The following is a 21,939-nucleotide window of genomic DNA, read 5'->3' as shown; positions in this document are numbered from 1 at the left end:
ACAAACCCTCTTTTTCACCAGCACAGAGAAGGACAGGCTGTCAGCCAGCAGGCCCATGCGCAGATCCCACCATACTCACAGCCAGGCCTGTCCAGCGGGGGGAACAAAGAAGGTCCTGCCGGGGTGGAGCTGACATTCCAGTGGGTGCTGGGTGATGAAGCAGAGAAACAGGGGGGCTGAGGTGGGGGCTTTCCCCAGGGAGGATGTCTTAGTCCATTCTGGCTGTTGTGACCAAAAAAAAAAAAAAAAAACAAAAAGCATAAACTGGGTGGCTTATAAACAGAAATTTATTCTCACAATTCTGGAGACAAAGTCCAAGATCAAGGTGCCAGCAAATTTTGTGTCTGGTGAGGGACCACTTTCTGATTCCCTGTGTCCTCACATGGCAGAAGAGGCAAGGGGGCTAAGGTCTCTTACAAAGGCACTTGGTTGGGTGCAGTGGCTCACACCTGTAATCCTAGCACTTTGGGAGGCCAAGGCTGGAGGATCACTTGAGCCTCGGAGTTCAAGACCAGCCTGGACAACATGACAAAACCTTATCTCTGCAAAAACAAGTCAGAAGAGAAAGTGGGAATTAATTCCTGTCGTTAGAGTCCTGAGTGGGGCCTTCCAACAGAGGCGGGGGTGTTCGAGCCTTTCCGCTCTCTCCTTCCCTTGCCCTCTGTCCCAGAGGTTGCTGAAAGCTATTGCTGCCCCCGGGCAGGTCTGGGGCCAGAGGCATAAGCGTGCACCCACTGGAAGGGGACCCCACAGCTGGACCTGGCTGCAGGGGACATGGAGTAGCCTTGAGGGACCCGCAGCTGGAGGGAGAAGGAAAGTCAAGGGGCACATACTGGGCAAATGTTAGGTTTCAAAAACCTGGGGAAATCCAGATACTGCCCAAGAAAAGAAGTTCTAGAACCAGGATTTTCAAATTTAGAAAATTCAAAACATAAAGTGGAAAAGAAGATTGTTTCTGGGAAACAAAGGCCTCCCAGAAAACCAGAAACACAGGTGGAAGTCACGAAAGAAAAGATAGGCTTGGTGGATGTCTTTTCATCTACCTGTGAATGTTAGGGGCTCCGGAAGGAGAAGAGGAAGCAGGTCTGGAGATGGCGAATATGATCAATAAATAATAGTAGAAATTTTCCCTGAGCAGAAGAGGGCATGAGTTTGCACATTGAAAAGGTTGGTAGAGTTCCAGGCAGGGTTACATTAAAGAAAAAGATACACCCTTGGCATCTCCTGGTGACATTCTTGAAATCTACAGATAAAATCAAAGAGACTTCCCAACAGAATAAACAGATAATTGACAAAGGAGGAAGAAAAAAAAAAATACATTGGCAGCAGATTCCTCATCTGCAGCACTGAAAGCCGGAGGGCTCTGGCTGGACTGGGCCCAGGAAGCCTCTCCAGAGCATTAATACCATTCGCTGACCAGACTAAGAAATATATTTTGCAGACGAGCAAGAGGAATTCAGAGGATAGTTCCCGCTTGTGTTACGTCTGAGGGAAATCATCAAGAAAGGCTCTAATAAAATGGCAGTTGACCAGAGTAGAGACCCCAAGATGGAAGGAGAAGGAATCATTGTTAGTTGAGTCTCACAGTTTATAGGAAAATATCAGTGGAAGGTGGCAGGGATAAGAGCCTTCTTGGGGTAGCTCTTACTGGGGAGGGCAGGGCAGAAGGAAGCAGAGACAGTCCTAGGGGGAGGCAGGTGCTTACCCTGTTTCCAACAGACTGGATTGAACCTTCCTCCCTGGTTTGTTTATAATGTTTCTATATAATGATTAGGAAGCAACCCTTGGCTGAAATGACAGACTGAGAATTCGAAAGAGAATAAATAGTAATTTGCCCAAACCATCAAAACTATGGAAAAAGGAGTAAAATAAACCATTCACATAGAATAAAGTGACATAAAAATGTCAGATCCCTCAGTTGTTCTAACAAAATCTGAGACTGCTTTAGACTGGGTTAGAAAACAAAATCCAGCTATAGTTGTTTACAAAAAAAATCTGAAATAGGATAGTAAGAAGAGGTTCAAAATTATGAATTGGGTCAGGTGCAGTGGCTCACGCCTATAATCCCAGCACTTTGGGAGGCCAAGGTGGGTGGGTCGCTTGAGCCCAGGAGTTTTGAGATCAGTCTGGGTGACACGGCAAGACCTGTCTCTACCAAAAAAATTACAAATAGTTAGCTGGGTGTGGTGGCTCGTGCCTGTAGTCTCAGCTACTTGGGAGGCCGAGGCAGGAGGATTGCTCGTGCCCAGGAGGTGGGGGTTGCAGTGAGCCGAGATCGCGCCACTGCACTCCAGCCTGGGCGACAAAGTGAGATCTTGTCTCACTAACAAAAACACAAAACAAAACACCCAAAATTAAAAGTTTGATAAAAGTATACCTGGGACATGTAACCAAAAAGAAAGAATTGGCAAAGTTAATATCTAAGTGGGTTTTAGGGTCCAAAGCATTAAAAGGATGAAGAGGACATTAGGTAAAGATAAAAAGTTCAATCTGTGGAGAAGATGAATAGTAACTTCTATTAACCTTTGGACCTCAACTCGCATGATAACCAACTCTAATGGAGAATGAGAGATAATGGCTGAGGAAGGCTCTAGGCCCAGAAGGTCTAGGTTTGAATTCCCACTCCACTCACTGATAAGTATGGTGTGGACATTAATTCTCTGTGCCTTGCCTTCCTCATCTGTAAAACGGGTTGGTAATCCTTTAACAGGCATTAAGTGGAAGAGTTAATGCAGGTTGTAATGTGACTGTTACTCAACAGATGTGAGCTATTTTAATTATACATAAACACTACTGGCAGTAAAAGGAGAACTTTAACAGATGCACACATGATACTCTAGGGAGTGAAGTGTGGGAAGCAGAATTAGTTACTTGTCCTCACTAAGCCTCAGTTTCTCCTTCTGTGAAACGGGTAAAAAGGGTGCCTTACTCACAGTGTTGGCGGGACTCCTAGCGATGTTTACCACCTGCACAGCAAGCAGGACTGTGAGAAGTGTTTGTGAACTATTCTGGAGGGTTGAATCTTTGTCCTTTGAGAGGGGCTGGATTTTTGGCTGAACCTGAAATAATAAGTAAACAACCCTCAATGCAAAGTCACAAGATGTCATTGTGGGCTCGAGATGACTCCCATTAGGGAAGGGAATGGAGGTATCAGCTAGTGCATCAGGACTGGGGTGATCACTCCCCAGAAGACCATTACCGTGTTCAATCTCCATGAACACCCTGGGGGAGGGAGATAAACCTTCACAGGTAGGAGGAGTGAGGCTCAGAGACACTGAGTCATTTGTGAGGTCGCTGAGCTGATGAGCAGCTGAGGGAAATCTCAAATCTGGGGAGGGTCTTACCGCATAGTCCAGCATCCCTGGAGCCTCTTGTCCATGCCAGATGTTTGGAGCAATGGGACATCTCATAAATAGTGTGTGCAACCTCCCAGGGGACAACTTCTGCTGTCAGCTGCCCAGACCAATCAACTGTAGAGAGCAGCAGCCCGAAGATAGGACACCAGCGTTGAGTTGGACAGATGCTGACTTGACCTTGGGATGTCACGTGCACACACATAAACACACACACAGACACCCCTACTGGACATGAGGATTACAGAAGCTCACAGGGTGTGCCTGGTGCCCAGCAGGTGCATGATCGAAGTTCCTTTCCCCTCCAGCAGCTCCTGCCTACTCTTCCTTGCCAGAACCCCATCCTACCCATCACCCTCCACTGCAAGTTTCTGAGCTGCTTTAGGTCACGAGTCCCTCTCTCCTCTTCCAGGTGAGGCAGGTATGCTTGGGGGACACCCATGTGACACAGTCGAGGTGAGTCTCCTCACTTGTTTTTCTTCTCAGGCATGTACATTGGAGAGAGGCTCACAGAGCTGGAGTGATTGGAAGCCCGTTTCTATATACAACTCCAGGTGGGCAGCTGCTTTTCCAACAGACCGGATTGAACCTTCCTCCCTGGTTTGTCCTGGCAAATTCCCGCTGGGGCTGAACCACATGCTGGGTTCATGGCCAAGTCCATCCTCAGCTTGGCCAGCTGGGACCAAGATGCTAAGGTGTCCTCCCACCTAGAGCAAGGGCACCCACATTGTTCTAATGCAGGACTCCCCGAAACAGTTTCTTAAAAGAAACAGAAAAGTCAAAACTTGTCAGTATATCCATGAACATGATCTTCAGAACAGCAATCATCATTTCAGAAAAACTGGGTCATTGTCTCCCAGGTGCCAGTGTGCAGCTGGGAAGTGTCTGTGCCAGAGGCCTGAGGAAGGGCCCAGGAATGTGGCCTGTTCTTGAGAACTGAGGCACTGCGGCTGGCCCCCTGTGAATTGGTTCCTCCTCAATACACCCCACACCTCAATGAACTAGATAGAGTTCCAGGCTCTCAGATGCCCCAGAATGGAAACCAAGAAAACCCATGTCCTTCAGCTGGAAATTCCCAAATAAGTCCCTTCACCCTTTCCTTGTGTTTGGGGTTGTATGTTCTTAAACAGTGGGACCCTTCCCTGCTGTTTTCCCTGGGCCCCAGGGCAAGCTGTAAATAGTGGTCACCAGGCCAGTCCTGTGTTTGCTGGCAGTACTGAACTTGGCCCCTTTTCCCACTGAGGGAGGGCAAAGCTGACTGCAAGACAAGACACATCAACCTGAGCTGGGTTTGTGGGAGGCTTTCTGTCTCCTCTTTTTTCAGTGAACCCAGGTGTTGTCAGAGGAAGTAACTTCTTATTGTAGGGTTGGGATTTCATCCAGCACAGGCATAAGGGCCCAGCCTTGGCCTTAAAATGTTCTGTCCCTAGGGTTCCTCTAGGTCTGGGCCCCTCTGCTAGCCAATTTTCTGCATGACCTTGGACCGGTCACTGTACCTTTTGTGAAAGGAGGCAGTTAGGGGCTGGCTAGGCAGGTAGAGATGGAGAGTCTCAGGAGAGAACAACACCCACAAGGAAGCATGTGCACTGCCCCTGTTACGTAGCTAGCAGGTGGAGATGTGGTTAAGAACTTCCTCTTATACCAGGATGTTTGCTCAGAATGGACTGTCCCAACTTAGGCACAAGCACAATAAATCAACTAAATGTCCTTAATTTGACCCAGCTTATTATAATATCATGAACATGACATCTACATTGCAGTTTTACCACCACTACCCCTAATTGGGCTTTTCTGTGGTGCCTGTGGGTAATAATTACAATGGAGTAACTGTGGACAAGAATGCACCTGCACAGAGAGAAGTGGAACTAGGAAGCAACTTGGAAGTAGGAGGTTATGTAAGATGCAAATGAGGAAAACATCCCTAGAAAGAAGGGATAAAAACCTTTGGATGAGCTGGTCAGCAGCAACCCACTTTCAGGTCCCCTGTCTTTACTGAGAGCTGTCTTTCTGTCACTTAATAAAACTCGACTCTGCCTTACCCCCCCTCCTGTTTCTGCATACCTCATTCTTCATGGTCACGAGACAAGAACTTGGAACTTGCTAAACTAAGGAGTAAGGAAACTGCAACATTTCCTAGGGGCTCACCCAGGATAACCCAGACCTCTGTTAACACTGTAAAGTTCACCCAGCCCTCCTAATGGTTATATCAAAAAACCCCACAAAGGACAGTCCTAGTGGATCAAGGAAACAAACCCTAGAACGTCCCCAGAAAAGGCGCCAGCCCCTGAAGCCAGTTCTCTTGGTCAATCCTATCGACCCTGTCCATGTCCCCGCTTAAACTTGCCCCATCATAGAAATTTTTGTTCTAGTTGAGTCCAAGCCTCACTGATGCCCCTATAAGAAATGCCTTGTGAATATGGCCCTATTAAGGCACAGGTCCCCTTTTTTCTAAAGGGAGAGCTAAAGGTAGCTCTCTGTAGGTTTTCAGGCGACCCTGGCAGGTATATAACGGCTTTCCAGGATTTAACCCAAGTATTTGAACTCTCCTGGAAGGACATTATATTACTCTTAAAGCAAACCCTGACCACTGTGAGAAACAGGCCTCCCTGCAAGTTGCAGAGAAATTTGGAAATGAGCTTTGTACATCCTATAGTGCCAGAGAAGGCAAGGAGCCTTATTCAATTGGAAAGACAGCGATACCATTGGAGGACCCTAAATGGGACCGTGATGATAACATGGGAGAATGGAGGAGGAAACACTTTCAGGCATGCGTATTGGAGGGCTTGGGAAGGACTAGAGCTAAGCCTTTCAATTACTCAAAACTATGATCAACCAGAGATTAGATGAGAATCCCTCTGGCTTTCTGGAAAGGCTAAGAGAGGACTTGGTGGAGCACACCCCTCTATCTCCTGATTCAGTTGAGAGACAACTAATCCTAAATGACAAATTTATTACTCTGGCAATACCAGATATCAGGAGGAAGCTACAAAAACAGACCATAGGACCAGGTAGCACTTTAGAAAACCACCAAAAGGTGATCACCTTAGTCTTTTACAATGGAGTTCAGGAGGAGACTTAGGAGAAAGAGAGGAGACATAAGAAAAAGGCAGGGGCTCTAGGTAGCTGCTCTACAGGCCTCCAGACCCCAGGATCGCCTAGGTGCACCTGCTAATTGCTACAAGTGTGACAAACCAGGGCACTTCTAAGAAGAATTGCCCAGACAGCAAGAGAAGATTACCTTGACCTTGTTCAGCCTGTGGTGGGTACCACTGGAAGGCAGGCAGACTGTCCCCAGAGGTACAGGTCGCTGGGTCCAGAGCCAGCCTCACAATTGGTCCAGCAAAACTGAAAGGTCCGAGGACTCGACTCCCCGGCTCCAACATCTCAGGTTGCCATCACCATCCAGGAGCCCCAGGTGATTCTGGAGGTCAAAGGGAGGAAGGTGAACTTCCTTCTCAATACCAGAGCTGCCATTTCTGTTCTCTTCTCCTCCCTTAGTACGATTGTGATGGGCATTTCAGGAAAGCCCTTAACCTGATACTTTCCCCAATCCCTTAGTTGTAGCTGGGAAGACCTCTTGTTTACTCATGGCTTCTTAATCATGCCTGAAAGCTCTACTCCTCTGCTAGGTAGGTATATTTTAGCTCATATGGGGACCACCATCCTTATGGCTCCAGGATAGACTCTTTATAAACCCAAAAGTTTGGGCAATTCAGGGAAAAATTGGCTGAGCCACCACAGCCACATCCGTCCAAATCCATTTTAAGGACCCCACTTCATTCCCTAACAAAAGACAATATCCCCTAAAGCCAGAAGCTAAGAAGGGGCTCATGCCTGTAATCCCAGCATTTTGGGAGGCTGAGGCAGGCAGATCATGAGGTCAGGAGTTCAAGACCAGCCTGACCAACATGGTGACACCCTGTCTCTACTAAAAATACAAAAAATTTGTGGGGCATGGTGGTGTGCCCCTGTAATCCCAGCTACTAAGGAGGCTGAAGCAGGAGAATCACTTGAACCCAGGAGGCGGAGGTCACAGTGAGCTGAGATCACACTGTTGCACTTCAGCCTGGGCAACACAGCAAGACTCTGTCTCAAAAAAAAAAAAAAAAAAAAAAGGAGGCAGAAAAACATGAAAAGACTAGACTAGCCTAGCCTTCCAGCCTACATCTTTCTCCCATGCTGGATGATTCCTGCCCTCGACCATCGAACTCAAAGTTCTTCACTTTTGGAACTCAAACTGGCTCTCCTTGCTCCTCAGTTTGCAGATGGCCTATTGTGGGACCTTGTGAGGTCAATACTTAATAAACTCATATATATTAGTTCTGTACCTATAGAGAACTGTGGCTAATACAGATTTTGGTACTGAGAGTAGGATGGTTCTAAAGGAAAAGAATATTAAGGATGGAGTTCTTTCCTTGGTTTGGGGGTTTCTGGGGTTGGCTGCTCAATATGATTAGACTCAAAAATGCTAAGGACTCCACTTCTAATAGTGTGGAGAACATGATAATCCTTGGCATGAACTGTTTAGACAGTTATGCAAAATAAATGCATTTGACACTCCTGATTCACTGCTCATGAGAGGCAAAGAGTTTAGTGACTCTATATGTAATACGTTTGACTATATTTGGAAGACCAAGGAACATAATGAAGCTGGTTGGTTGCACCTAAGTTCACTGGACAAAGTGATGAAAGAAAATTATGAACTCAGGGATTCTAACTCCTGACTTCAAAAGAGAGATCTGACCCTTCAATCTGCTAAGATTGCCCTGAGTGAGTCTCATCTCCTGTAGAGAAAGAGCTGAAATTGTGGAAAAACAGACACATGCTCTTGTCATGCAAGTGGCTAACCTGCAACGAAAGATGCATGCACAACCTGGCCAGGTGTCTACTGTTAAAGTGAGGGTATTGACTGGGAAAAAATGGGACCCTGCAACCTGGAGTGGGGATGTGTGGGAGAACCCTGATGAAGCTGGGGACACTGAGTTTGCAAACTCTGATAAACCTTTCTTTGCCAGAAGAAACAGCCTCCCCACCCCCAGTAGTGGCAACATCCCCTCCCTGACCCATACTGCCATCAGCCTTTACACCTTTGGAGATAAACCCTGTGCTGCTGGAGGCAAGAGTGATGGCCTCTCCTGAGGCGGTTGCCAGGCAAGATAATGGTAATTCTTCTCAGGAGCCACTCCCAACACCTCTGTTTGCTTCTAGACCTATAACTAGACTAAAGTCCTGGTGGGCCCCTAGAGGTGAGGTTGAGAGTGTAACCTATGAGGACGTACACTACAGTTGAAAAGAACTGCTTGAGTTTTCTAATTTACATAAACAGAAATCTGGAGAACAGATAAGGAAATGAATATTAAAGGTGTGGGATAATAGTGGAAAGAACATAGAGATGGATTAGGCTGAATTTATTGACTTGGGCCAACTAAGTAGGACTCTGCATTTAATATTGCAGCTCAGGGAATCAGAAAAGGTTCTAATAGTTTATTTGCTTGGTTGGCTGAAATATGGATTAAAAGATGAGCAAGCTGGAAATGCCTGATCTCCCTTGGTTTAAGGTAGAGGAAGGGATTCAAAGGCTTAGGGAGATTGGGATGGTGGAGTAAATTAGTCATATTAGACCTACTCATCCCAGCTGGGAGGGTCCAGAAGATATGCCCTGGACCAATGCCTTGTGAAATAGATTTGTGAGGGAAGCATCTGCATCTTTGAAGGGCCCTGTAATTGCTCTTCTCTGTATGTCAGATCTACCAGTGGGATCTGCAGTCACTCAGCTACAAATTTTAAATACAATGGGAAAAATTGGATCCCTAGGTGGCAGGAGCCAAGTGGTGGCACTCAACCGTCAAAGGCAAGGTGGGTGTAGCTACCGTAATGGACAGCAGAGGCACAGCAGCAATCAGAGTAGTCTGACTCATGTAGTGCTCCGGCCCTGGCTAATTAATCATGGTATTCCTAGAAGTGAAATTGATAGGAAGCCTATTGCATTCCTACTTAATTTATATAAAAAGGAAACTTCTAGGTCAAATGGAAAAAAAGACAAATTCAAATTATAAAAGTAGAGAATCACAATCCCTCAGTCAATTTCCAGACTTGAGCCAGTTTACAGACCCAGAACCCCTTGAATGAAGGGGAGGCCAGGTCCTCTTGGGGAAGGACCCTATTACACTACCCACAATTTATGCTGTTAATCTTTCTCCCGTCCTTCCCCAAAGAGACCGCTGGCCTTTTACCAGGGTAACTGTGCATTAACTGGGAAAAGGAAATGATCAGACATTTCAAGGACTACTGGACACTTGCTCTGAGCTGATGTTGATTCCAGGGGACCCAAAACATCATTGTGGTCCTACAGTTAAAGTAAGGGTTTATGGAGGTCAGGTAATTAATGGAGTTTTCGCTCAAGTCTGACTTACAATGGGTGCAGTGGTCCCTGGACTCATCCTGTGGTCATTTTCCCAGTGCCACAATGCATAATTGGCACAGACATACTTAGCAGCTGGCAGAACCCCCACACTTGGCTCCCTGACTGGTAGGGTGAGGGCTATTTTGTGGGAAAGGCCAGATGGAAGCCATCAGAACTGCCTCTACCTAGAAAAATAGTAAATCAAAAACAATATCACATCCCCAGAGGGACTGTGGAGATTAGTGCCACCATCAAGGACTTCAAAGATACAGGGATGGTGATTCCCACCACATTCCCACTCAAATCTCCCATTTGGCCTGTGCAGAAGACATATGGATCTTGCAGAATGACAGTGGGTTATCATAAGCTTAACCCAGTGGTGACTCCAATTGCAGCTGCTGTACCAGATGTGGTTTCATTGCTTGAGCAAATTAACACATCTCCTGGTACCTGGTAAGCAGCCATTGACTTGGCAAATGTCTTTTTCTCTATTCTCATCCATAAGGCCCACCGGAAGTAATCTGCCTTCAGCTGGCAAGGCCAGCAATATACCTTTACTGTCTTACTCAGGGATATATCAACTCTCTGGCTTTGTGACATAATCTTATTTGGAGAGAACTTGATTGCTTTTCACTTCCAAAAGATATCACACCGTTCCATTATATTGATGACGTTATGCTAATTGGATCCAGTGAAAAACAAATAGCAAACACACTGGACTTACTTTTTGAGACATTTGTGTGCCAGAAGATGGGAAATAAATCCAACTAAAATTCAGGGACTTTCCACCTCAGTAAAATTCCTTTTCTTTTATTTATTTATTTATTTATTTTAATTTTTTTTTTTTTTTTTTTGAGATAGAGTTTCACTCCGTCACCCAGGCTAGAGTGCAGTGGCATGATCTTGGCTCACTGCAACTGCTGCCTCCTGGATTCAAGCGATTCTCTTGCCTCAGCCTCCTGAGTAGCTGAGATTACAGGTGCACACCATCAAGCCTGGCTAACTTTTGTAATTTTAGTAGAGACAGGGTTTCACCATGTTGGCCAGGCTGGTCTCCAACTCCTGACCTCAGGTGATCTGTCCACTTCAGTCTCCCAAAGTGCTGGGAATACAGGCATGAGCCGCTGTGCCCAGCCCTCAGTAAAATTTCTAGGGCTCCAGTGGTGTGGAGCCTGTGGAGATATTCCTTCTAAGGTGAAGGATAAGTTCCTGTACTTGGCCCCTCCCACAACCAAGAAAAAGGTATAATGCCTAGTGGGACAATTTGGATTTTGGAGGCAATACATTTCTCATTTGGGTTGATTAATCTGGCCCATTTATCAAGTGACCCAAAAGGTTGACAGTTTTGAGTGGGGTCCAAGACAAGAGAAGGCTCTGCAACAGGTCCAGGCTGCTGTGCAAGCTGCTCTGCCACTTGGGCCATATGACCCAGTAGATCTAATGGTGCTTGAGGTGTCAGTGGCAGATGGGGTTGCTGTTTGGAGGCTTTGGCAGGCCCCCATAGGTGAATCACAGCAGAGGCCTCTAGGATTTTGGAGCAAGGCCCTGCCATCTTCTGCAGATACTATTCTCCTTTGGAGAGACAGTTCTTGGCCTGTTACTGGGCTTGCAAGGAAACTGAATGTTTGACTGTGGATTATCAAGTCATCGTGGAACCTGAACTGCCCGTCATAAACTGGGTGCTTTCTAACCCATCTAGCCATAAAGTGGGTCATGCACAGCAGCATTCCATCATCAAATGGAAATGGTATATTTGTGACAGGGCACGAGCAGGTCCCGAGGGCACAAGTAGATTACATGAGGAAGTGGCTCAAATGCCCGTGGTCTCACTCCTGCCACCCTGCCTTCTCTCCCCGAGCCTGCACCGATGGCCTCATGGAGAGTTCCCTATGATCAATTGACAGAGGAAGAGAAGACTAAGGCCTGGGTTCACAAACAGTATGCAGGCACTACCCAAAAGTGGAGAGCTGCAGCACTGCAGCTCCTTTCTAGGACATCTCTGAAGCAGTGAAGGGAAGTCTTCCCAGTGGGCAGAACTTCGAGCAGTGCACCAGGCTGTGCACTTTGCATAGAAGCAGAAATGGTCAGATGTGCAATTATATACTGATTTGTGGACTGTGACTAACGATTTAGCCGGGAATTTGGGGACTTGGAAGAAGCATGATTGGAAAATTGATGACAAAGAAATTTGGGGAAGAGGTGTGCGGATGGAATTCTCTCAGTGGTCAAAAACTGAAGACATTTTATCCCATGTGAGTGCTAACCAACCTGGGCCCTCAGCAGAGGAGGATTTTAATAATCAAGTGGATAGGGTGACAAGTTCTGTGGACCCCACTCAGCCTTTCCCCAGCCACCCCTGTCATCAATCAATAGGCCCATGAACAAAGTGCCCACGGTGGCAGGGATGGAGGTTACCCATGGACTCAGCAACATGGACTTTCACTCATCAAGACTGACCTGGCTATGGCCACTGCTGAGTGCCCAATTTGCCAGCAGCAGAAACCAACACTGAGCCTTCGATATGGCACCAATCCTCAGAGTAATCAGCCAGCTACCTGGGGGCAGGTTGATTATATTGGACCTCTTCCATTAAGAAAAGGGCAGAGGTTTGTCCACACTGGAATAGACACTTACTCCAGATATGGGTTTGCCTATCTTGCACACAATGCTTCTGCCAAGACTACCATCTGTGGACTCACAGAATGCCTTATTCACCATCGTGGTATTCTACACAGCGTTGCCTCTGGCCAAGGCACTCACATATGGCTAAAGAAGTGCAGCAGTTGGCTCGTGCTCATGGAATTCACTGGTCTTACCATGTTCCTCATTATCCTGAAGCAGCTGGATTGATAGGATGCTGGAATGGCCTTTTCGCCCAGCTAGTTTTTTGTATTTTTTTTAGTAGAGACGGGGTTTCACCGTGTTAGCCAGGCTGGTCTCGATCTCCTGACCTCGTGATCTGCCCGTCTCGGCCTCCCAAAGTGCTGGGATTACAGGCTTGAGACACTGCGCCCGGCCTTGGAATGGCCTTTTGAAGTCACAATTATGTCAACTAGGTGACAATACTTTGCAGGGCTGAGGCAAAGTTCTCCAGAAGGCTGTGTATGCTCTGAATCAGCACCCAATATGTTTCTCCCATAGCCAAGATTTACGGGTCCAGGAATCAAGGGGTGAAAGTGGAAATGGCACCACTCACCACCACTCCTAGTGTTCACTAGCAAAATTTTTGCTTTCTGTTTCTGCAACATTATGTTCTGCTGGCCTAGAGGTCTTAGTTCCAGAGGGAGGAGCGCTGTCACCAGGTGACACAACAATGATTCCATTACACTGGAAGTTAAGATTGCCACCTGGACACTTTGGGCTCCTCTTACTTTTAAGTTAACAGGATAAGAAGGGAGTTACAGTGTTGGCTGGGATGATTATCCTGGACTGTCAAGGCGAAATCAGTCTACTATTCCACAATGGAGGTAAGGAAGAGTATGCATGGAATACATGAGATCCATTAGGGCCTCTCTTAGTATTACCATACCCTGTGATTAAGGTCAATGGAAAACTATAACAGTCCAATCTAGACAGGACTACGAATGTCCCAGACCTTTCAGAAATAAAGGTTTGGGTCGCTCCACCAGGAAAAAAACCCACAACCTGCTGAGGTGTTTGCTGAAGGCAAAGGGAATACAGAATGGGTAGTAGAAGAAGGTGGTTATCAATACCAGCTACGACCATGTGATCAGCTGCAGAAACAAGGACTGTGGTTGTCGTTATGATTTCCTCCTTCTTTTGTTAAGAACATGTTTGTGCATGTACACACTTGTACTAAGAAAATATCTTCATTCCAGTTTTCCTTTATCATGTGACATAAGATTTTTTGACTTATGTCAGAATTTAAGTATTGTTAACTTTATGTAACAGCATTTGGGTTGCGGATAGGTGCACTTCCAGTTGTATGAAGGATAGTTGTGTTATGTTAGGTGTAATTATGACTCTATTATTGTCCTTTTTGAAGATTATGTATGATCTTAGGAGATGTGTATGGGTTCAAGTTGACAAGTGGTGGACTTGTGATGGTTAATACTGAGTGTCGACTTGATTGGATTGAAAGATCCAAAGTATTGATCCTGGGTATCTGGGAGGGTGTCATCAAAGGAGATTAACATTTTGAGTCAGTGGGGTGGGAAAGGCAGATCCACCCTTAATATAGGTGGGCACCATCTAATCATCTGCCAGCATGGCTAAATGTGAAGAGACTAGACTGGCCCAGCCTCCCAGCCTACATCTTTCTCTCATGCTGGATGCTTCCTGCCCTCAAGCACTGGACTCCAAGTTCTTCAGTTTTTGGACTCAGACTGGCTTCCTCGCCCCTCAGCTTGCAGATGGCCTATTGTGGGACCTTGTGATCATGTGCGTTAATAAGAAAATCATATATATATATATATCTTTTTAGTTCTGTCCCTCTAGAGAACGCTAATACAGCAGCTAATATTTATACTAAGTATGTTTTCTCAATTATCCATGCCCATAGCACTATCTGGAAAGGGAGACGCTTCCTCACAGCCAATGGGTCTCCCATTAAACACCATCAGGAAATTGACAGGCTACTATTCTCAATCTTCTTTCCATGGGAAGTGGCAGTAATACATTGTAAAGGCCACCAAAAGGGGACAGATAAAACAGCTGAGCGAAATAAGTTGGCAGACCAAGCTAAATTGACAGCAAAAGCGCCCCATATTTCTGATCCAGTTGAGGTCCCCCTGATCTGGAAGGGCTCCAGAAAAGAAAAAAAACCCTCAGTATTCTCCTGCGGAGATATAATGGGCCACCTCTCAGGGAAAGAGCTTTCAGCTCTCAGGATGGTGACACTCAGAGGATGGCAATACGTAAAAATTTATTTAGAATGGTCAAACAGGTACTTACTGTTTGTGAGGCTTGCCTTAAACATAACGCCAACTAACAGATTCTTCCCCCAGAACACCAAGAATAGGAGACTACCCAAGGGAAGACTGGCAGATGGGTTTCACCCATATTCCAAGGATAAGGGACATCCAGCCTCTGTTCGTATGGGTGGATACCTTCACTAACTGGGTAGAAGTATTCCCATGCCAGATAGAGAAAGCCTCTGAGGTAATAAAAGTACTAATCAATGAGACAATTATTTGCTTTGGACTCGCTAAGTACCTCCAGAGTGATAACGGTCTCGAGCTTACTGAACCACAGGGCAATTTCCTCCCACACTTAGTAAGGAAACACCTGAGCTAAATAAAAGAGACATCCCTGCAATGTTTATTGTCACACTGCTGCCCATTGCCAGGTTACCAGAGATAATTTGGAGAGTCTCATGCCATCTCTGCCTTTAGCAACCTGGTCAAGTATCTGCTGGACTTCTAGGCCACAGAAAGATGGCCACGGAGGGGTGCAGAAATAGGCTGAGGGTTCTTGGGAAGAAAGACACGATGAGGCAGTAGGAGGTGGGGAAGAAAAGAAGACAGACTTTCACAATGGAATTAGGCAGTGGGGAGAGATCCGTTTCCCCACGTCAGGGAGAAGAAGGTATAGGTGGGGAAGGGGGTGGCCGGGAGCAGAAGGAAGAGGACTCAAGATGGAAAGGGAGCTGCTGTGCCCATGGCAATATCACTTGGAGAGGTTGTCTTCATACCTTCAAGCCTTTTCCCCTGGGCTTTTGATTGTGTCTGTGCCCCATTTCTTGTCCTTTCTGCAGATGTCCAGTGAGATTACTTCATCCTTGTGCTGTTCTTGTGTGGCTTTCTGGGCAGCAGGGATGTTGAACTTCCTTTCTAACACTGTGCCAGGCAAGGCAGGGAGCATTCCTCTGCCCTTTCTCTTGTGCCAAACTGGAAAAGTGCGGTCTAGACTTCAGTGAGAACCCTGCCAGCCGAGCCCTGTGCATCCACTACCTTAACACAGGGTGTTTTCCCACCAGAAGCCCTGCTATGTTCTCCTGGCCCAAGTAGGGGATTCCATGCCTTCCCTTTCATGCTCTTAGCGCCAGCAGCCAAGTTTCTCCCTTCCAGAGTCTCCAGGGATGGCAAATGTAAGTGGAGACAAACCTCATCAGGTGCCCATCCCCTAAAAGGTTAAGTGTGTATTTGTGGCTGTGGTGCCTTTGTGTTTTCATTCTCTTCCCCTTTCTGTAAAATTTGGTCGCCTCTGTGGTTTTATACTTGGTCAAAAGTACTCGTCTTGGCGATGCACTTTTGTATGCATGAGAGAATTCGGGGAATGCCCATGTGGTACAAGAAAGGACCCCTGACCCCTTTCCTTCTCTGTGGTCCCCGGCATTAGATTGGGGGTTCCGGGAGAGGCAGGTGAATGTCCTAATGTGAATTGTTTATTTGCAACTGGAGTGTTTTGAAGTCTTTGGTGTTGCGCTGAGAGAGGACACCGCCACCTGGTGTTCATGAGGTGTCTGTGCAGAACAGTAAATGGCAAATGAACCACCACAAAATTGTTGCTGTTGTTGACCTTGCGCTTTTTGTAGATTAGTGCACCTATCTGTGAGGGATTTCGGTTATCTCCCTGAGTCTGTAAGCAACCACAAGCCCTTCCACTGGATGGGGGGAAAGTCCCTTCAACCCCCACTTAAAATATATATATTCTACGTTGTTCTTACCCACATATTTGACCTGGTTAGACTCTTCACCTAATAGAACAGACAATATGGCTGGGAAAATAAGTAAGTGAAAATGTGGGAGAAAAATCATCGTTAAAATTGTGAATGTTCATTTTTAAAGGTTCCTTCGCCTGACTACAATATGATGCATGTTTGAATTGTTGCTTCTGCCTGTTGTTTCTTGAATAAATGTTTAATGTTAATCATCTCAAAACTGACAAGAACACAAAAATAAAACACAAATGCAGAGCCACCTTTGTTACCCAAATCTGTGTCTATTTCTGATAGTCCATGGGATGTGGTCTTCTTGGAAGCCAGGGTTGGTCTCCCCACAGACCCCAGCCTAAGACCACCAGTTAGGAACCCAGGACTTGGAAGGCAGAGCCTGTGAGCTCTTCATCTGCAAAATGACTTGATAAATGCAACCTGCAAACTCCCATGTTCAGACTTCATATGTATGAGCCGTTGGACAGAGGGTTTCTTAGTACATACTTTAATGCATGTTTATGTGCAATCTTGTTAGTGGGAATATAAGTTTGTGAAGAACCTCTCGTTTCAATACGCAGTTAATGCATTAAAAGCCTGGGAATTTGGGGCTATATTTTTCCTTTCTGACTCAATAATCTTCAAAGAATTCATAGGAAGTCAGTATTTGCAGACAAGTGGTTAACTTGGCTAAAACATACAAAACACTCAGAACCCACAAAACACTCAGAGGTTTAGAAGAACGTTTTATGCTTAAGAGGCAGGGTTAAGTAAAGGGACTATAGAAATCAGTGTCCCTGGCTGGGCAGTCAGGAGAGCAGGGGTCAAATTCTATGACTCACTTCCCTGTATCTCAGTTGGAAATGAATGGGTGTCCTGATTCCCACCTTCCCACACGCTGTGATACTTCAAACTGCTTGGTGAAGGGCCTCTTCTCAGCCCAAGATCTTGATTGTGAACATTAACAAAGAGAACATTCATCCTTCACAGAAGATAGCTCAGTAATGATATTTGATTTGGTGAATAAATATATCATTTAAAAAACATTTTGGGAGGGAACACGACAGTAGTGGAGTAATTACAATCAGATGAGATTGGTATTAAAATTGAGTAAAATCCCAACTATTACCAGTTGACAATCATGTGTCCTGCTAACTGTCCCAGGGCTGTCAACCTGGAACTGAAATAAATGGGTTACAAATGGTGCTGGATGCCTTTTTCAGTTCATTTGAAAACATGGATTTGATCATGGTCAGCTCCCTTTCTGCTGGAAAAAAAGAGGAAGGGTCCATAACTGGTGTTACCTACTCTGTGTTGGTTTTAGGGAAGAAATAATACTTAGATGTGGGCTTACTTTAACTTCTTGCCTTTTTCACCCCCAGAACAATGCAAACTTATTGAAATGTGGTGTGCGTGTGTGTGTGTGTGCATATAACAGGAAGACGGGAAGGGTAAGGACCATTATTGAAAGAGGAAGGGGTTGTACTTTGGTAACATAGAACATGAAACCATAAAATTTGGTCTATCCAAATCTACAGCTCCTTTCAATGCCCCATTTATGATGAGCTAAGAGGAAGTTGGTTGTGGGTAAGAATTTCAGTTTCTCCTGAGCACCACAATCTTTTTCAGTTTTTATCTGTCTTTCCTTACTCCTTGTCTACAAACTGTCCCTTCCCCGTTGACCCACTAATAGAAGCCTATATGTTAAAATATTTTCGGAGGACTTCATGACACTAGTCAGAAGTCCAAGAGTGGTCTGGTCCCAGGAAGACTTAATGGGGCAGCTGGAAAAAAGTGGAATTGGCTCAGGCAACATCTTTCTTTTCAGATGCTGTTTAGATGACATGGAGGAGATAACACAGTCTGTCAACAGGGAGGCCCAAAAGTTAAAAAGCAGTGGCCAACCAGGACTTGTGTCTTCTCAGGGTTTTGCCAGGCTCTAGTAGCATGAAATCCAGACAACTTTAAAGGTGAGGGAGCGGGGAAGACAGAGAGAGAGAGGTGCCTTTAAGCAGAAATTTTTACAGCACACACATTGGAAACCACCGCAGACTTCAGAGTAAATGCATAGCTTCCAAATCCAAATGTTAACATTCCCCCCCACCCCCCTCTGTTTTTACACAAATGCCTTCAGGTGAAGAAAGTGACACACATTGGGAAAGGGCACCTGCTTCCTATTTTAGTCCCAGAATGACTTTTGCTTCAAGAGTCCCAACTGTTCCCGCTCCCCAACCCCACCCTCGTTCAAGTAGCAATATGAATTTCCTGGCCCAGAGACCTAAACAAGAAGTCTCAAATTTCTATGTGATTTTGGTTGCACTTGTCATTTCAATACTTAGGAAAACAGAAGTAATCAGAAATGACCATGCTGTTTGGAGATGAGAGAAACCCTATTCAGGGAGAGATTTAAGATTTAATGCTCTTGGTCAGGGGTGTCTCCAGTTGCTGCAGTGCCTGAAACCAAACTCTGCCTCTTCCAAAATGCTCAGTATCCCCTCTTCTTGAAATTCCTGGTGCCATAGATGGCCAGGGTGATGACAACAGCCAGAATGGTGGTGGCCCCCACTGCGATATCAGCTGTAGTCCCTCCTGACAGACCACCACCATCCTCATGGATGGCATTCATGGTGCTGTGCAGCTCTATCGACTCTCCCTACCTCCACTGGTGGGTCTGGGAATCTTTAAGCCAGGATCTCACATTCTCAGAACTAGTCACTATGACAGCGTTGGTGTCAGCCTCACTCATAAGGGGTGGTTGGGTGAAAGGCAGGAGACTAACAGGAGGAAGGAACTTTTCTGTAAAGAGCCTGGCCTTGACGCAGTAGGACACTTGGCATCCATCCCTGATGAGGGCTAGGTGCTGGCTGAAGTCCCTTGGCCACTTTTTCAGGGAAGGTGCCCCTCAATCTTTGGATATGCCTGGATCCACCAGGGGGTTCCCAACTGTGCAGCTGAAGAACCCACCAAAAGGGACCGCAAACCTGCTTCCCAACTCATAGTCCTGAGAAATGCAGACCTTGAGGTTTTCAAAGAGTCTCAGGGGAAAGTAGCCGGCTGGGCATGACTGTGCATTTGTCATGGGGTTTATGCTGTTGCTGCTGAAGAGGCCTCCGAAAAGCAGTCGTGAGTTCTCAGGTACTTGGCTACTGGCCACACACCAAAAAGCCCTGAATTCAGCCTTTGCCACCTGTAACACATCTTCACACACGGTCTTGCAGAAGACAAGGAGGGTGCACTTCTTACAACACTCCAGATGGTTGTAACCCTCCTCACGAGTCTCGGATAGCAGGTACACTGGGGAGAAGCCAGAGGGGCAGGAGAAATCACCAGTGAGTGGATTCTTCTGCTCCAACTTTTGGCAGAGGAGGACATCCCTACTCCCTGAGAGCTGAGTGCATTTCTGATAAACCCCACCGAAAGAGAAGTTGGTCATTTTCCCCTCGCAGGAGCCATGATCTGTGTTGGCCTGAAAATTGAAGTTGGGAGAATTGAGATCGGTGCAGCCAGGGTAGGTGTTGAATGTGTAATAGTGCTTCACAGCAGTTTCCACCGTCTTTGACACCTTCCTCACCAGGGGGCCTGGCAAGTCAGGCAGCATGTTGGGGTTGACGAAGAAATGCAGTGGCAGGCCAGAGCGGTCGATGGCCACCAGGTGGTTGGGGGTTGGCCACCTGCTGCCAGGCCTGGAGGGTGATGCCTGGGTAAAAAGGAACCCCTCCGATGCTCTGCACCCTGGAGTTGGTTCGGTTTGAGAGGTAGCTCTTGGTGAGGACATTCTGTGAGATATAGTTTTCCTCAAGTTTGAAGTTCACGGTGTTTTGGAAGGCAAGTCCAGCAGAGGCGGTCACGGCACTACGACTGCTCTGGCTGTCTTGGAGAAAGGAGGTCTTGATGTGGTCCTCCTGAATAAGAGCAGCCCCAGCATCCACACTGGTGATGACATGGGTGCCATAGTTGAGGACCAGGAGTTCTGCCAGGTAGGTGGCCATCCTCGTCTGGTTGTTCTCTAGACGGTCAGAGATGTCAAGGAGCTCCTTCCTGAAACCTGAGCTTAGCTCTAAAGTTGGGTTGATTTTGACTGTGTAGACGAGGTTTCTTACCTGAACTCGGGTAGTTATAGCTTGATCCTTCACTTGAAGGGTTTTCATTCTCTGGAACTCAGCAGAGAACTTGCCATTGACTTTGGAAAAAAGAGAGAGATCTGTGTTGATGGAGTAGGAGGTGCTGCTCTGGTAATTAACCTAAGATTCCAGGATTTCTGAGTTCATCTCCAGGTTGCTCTGTTTCTGGGGAATGGTGAAGATTTCATCAGGGGTGATATACTGTCCACCCTCAGTTGTCCTGCAGTTGGTGTAAGTCAAGTCAGTCCATCACCCATCCCATATCCACATTCTGCAGATTGTCCCAGCCCCCCTCCAGGTAGGACTTCCAGGACAGGCAGTTTCAAGGCATCCTTGCATTTTTGAAATCAACTTCATCTGTCTCTCCCAAAGGCTTGCCTGATGTAGCCTATGCTGCCACTGTCCAGAAAAAGATGGCAGCCCTGAAACTGTTCATGGCTCAGACAGCCCCAGCCACACAGGAGCCTACACAGTGGCCAGCAAGCTTCAGGCAAACTAAATGGAGAAAAAGAAAGCAGCTGTGGAAACAGTTCTCCAAAATTCAACAGTTTTCCAAAAGCTACCAGTTTCTCTTTAAGCTAATCTAATTGCAAAATAAGGAAATGAGAGTTGGTTGGAATATAAAAGTCCATCACGACTTTGAAAAATTTATGCCATGCTACACATGCAAACACAGCCCTACTTTCCCAAGAGTTAACTATCCTAATTTTCCCCCAGCCCTGGCTGGTCACTCTGCTGCAGGGGTGTGCACTTAGAAAAAGTGTGACCCCACACCCTACTGCTTCTGCCACCAGAAAGTTTGTCTTTTCTTTTTTCTCGCTCTCTCAGACTTGATGTTTTACAATTTCCCTGATTGCTGTTTCCTGGGACTCCAATTCCAGTTTCCTTTTACTGGAAACACAGAGACGAATGGCAACATCATCCTTACTGAAACACCCTGCCTCCACCATACCCATGCAAGCTGTAAGTCAAGGCCAACCCGGTTTCCCATTTTCCTGGGGGTAGAGGCTGTTTCCACGGAAGAAAGGAGTGAAACTCTTGGACACTTGTCCTGTAGGTTTCATTGTTATAAGCCCTAATAGTTCTGTCTTCGGGGATGACATTATCTGGGGCAGAGCTGACAAGGCCTGAAAAGGATTCTGTTAAAATATGCTGAAAAACCCCAGTTTGCATTGTCCTAAGCATTCAGAGTGAGAGCGAGGGGCCCCCATACTGACCTGTTTTCTCTCAGGTAGAAATATTCAAGACAAAACCACATTATTATCTAGATTTTGATTATCGATGGCAGACAGGGGCCAAGGAACATATGTGTATGTGTACACACATTTATATAGCCCCTATGTGTGTGCATTTTGCATGAAATTGGTGCCTGTTATACCTTTAATTTTTCATTCCATTGCTAAGTGTGTGTGTTCAGTTTAGGTGCATAAAAAGAATGTGGCTCTTCAT

At 46.2% G+C, this 21,939-nt stretch overlaps 1 long non-coding RNA gene and 1 pseudogene across 1 annotated transcript; both read right to left on the bottom strand.

Moving 5' to 3' along the window:
* Positions 1-270: 270 nt before the first annotated feature.
* LOC105530746 lies at positions 271-15,481 on the bottom strand. Its single transcript, XR_001004690.1, has 3 exons — positions 15,410-15,481; positions 1,756-3,059; positions 271-1,708 (listed from the first exon to the last, which is right to left on the bottom strand). It is a non-coding gene; the product is annotated as an uncharacterized LOC105530746 (long non-coding RNA).
* Positions 15,482-18,782: 3,301 nt separating this feature from the next.
* Positions 18,783-20,926, bottom strand: LOC105530769 (annotated as a pseudogene).
* Between the last annotated feature and the right edge of the window lie 1,013 nt (positions 20,927-21,939).

This window comes from Mandrillus leucophaeus, unplaced genomic scaffold, assembly GCF_000951045.1.
Source record: "Mandrillus leucophaeus isolate KB7577 unplaced genomic scaffold, Mleu.le_1.0 Scaffold842, whole genome shotgun sequence".
Lineage (NCBI taxonomy): Eukaryota > Metazoa > Chordata > Mammalia > Primates > Cercopithecidae > Mandrillus > Mandrillus leucophaeus.
Note: the sequence above shows the minus strand (reverse complement) of the source record. Positions and strands in the feature narration are given on the sequence as shown.